This window comes from Macrobrachium rosenbergii, chromosome 13 (genome assembly GCF_040412425.1).
Source record: "Macrobrachium rosenbergii isolate ZJJX-2024 chromosome 13, ASM4041242v1, whole genome shotgun sequence".
Classification (NCBI taxonomy): Eukaryota; Metazoa; Arthropoda; class Malacostraca; order Decapoda; family Palaemonidae; genus Macrobrachium; species Macrobrachium rosenbergii.
The window spans coordinates 41,284,882-41,286,412 of NC_089753.1; positions in this window are offsets into that span (position 1 = coordinate 41,284,882).

A 1,531-nucleotide genomic window follows, 5' to 3' on the forward strand; every position below is an offset into this window, starting at 1 on the left:
TTTTTGCTGGCCCTCTCTTTTCTTTTTTTTACTGGATGATAGTATTATGCATTTTATCTGGTTTATTTTTCAAGGTTTCCCTTCGTTTAAATTCTGCCGAAGTTATTTTTTTACTTTTATTTTCACTTTACTTAATCGTTTTCCATCTTAGTAAATATATTTAGGATGTATTTTCTCATGTGTGTGTGTTATGCGTTTTTTGTTTGAATTAATGTACGTAGAAGTCTAGTATACACTGAGAGGTATCCTTGATTTTCTTAATGTCCATAGTTTGTCATTTTTCGAGTGCACTATGTGGTATTCATTACATTAATTCTTGTGGTTGATATTGATTTATATACTTGATAATGAATGTATATCGTCATGCACTTCTCTCATGTATGTCAGTTACATCAATTATATTTAATTTGTAAAGGAAAAGTATATGGAATTCCCCCTCACGCACTTATATGTAATATATATATATATATATATATATATATATATATATATATATAAATATAAATATTATATATATATATATATATATATATATATATATATATATATATATATATATATATATATATATATATATATATATATATATAATGTGTGTGTGTGTGTGTGTCTCTGTATGTATGTAAGTAAAAACGAGAATTTATGTGCAATTTACAGCATTAATTAAGTTAAAGTAGAGTGGCATTTATTATAACTGCGTGTCAGTGGACGTGTATGTGTCACTGGCGGACGCGTATATGTGGTTGTGTCACATGTGTACGCTGTTGGTGCCAGTAAGCGACACTCAGGCGGTTAGACTTGATTATGTTATTGAACGGCTCGTATTGTACTTGGCAACGCCCTGGCCTGGCTGGTCTTCCTGACCCATGTCTTTCTTGCGGCGAGTACTGTGGTACAAGTACTGTTGTTTTTGGCTGCTGTTTCTGCTGCTGGTTGCTGCTTTTTCTTTCCGTTTTTAGTTCCCAGATCATTCACAGATTTAAAAGGACAGGTGATGTTACTTATGCTATTTCTGTTGTTTCTTACTTCTGTACTGTCCAGGTTTCTGAGCCAAAGAGCAATAACTGCTTTTAGTGCTGTTCTTACTGCTTTTCCTGCCACTTTTCACTGCATTTATCTTGCTACAAATTACTGCTACATCTGCTGTTATTGCTGCTCCTGCTGGGATTTCTTCCCCTTCCCCCACATTTTTTTGCAGTTCTAATTTTTCACAGAAAGGCGGTACAGCAGAAACTGCAATTAATACGCATGCTCTTATGACATCTATTCATTTCTGAAGCCTTTACTCTCTAGGCTTCTCGCAGCACGCAGCTGTAACAAGTACAGCTGCTCTGTTTATTACTGTTGTTCTTACTGTTATTTGTTCCATTTTCACTGCTTTCGTCTGCATGCTCCACCTTTTACTCTTTGCTGTCCTCTGCTGCTGTCGCTTTGGCCGTAAGATAAAAAAAAAAGCTCACTGGTTTTATGAAGCGTTACAGCACCGCGTCTGATTGAAATACTTCGCTGGCTTTGTGGGGTGTAAACAGAA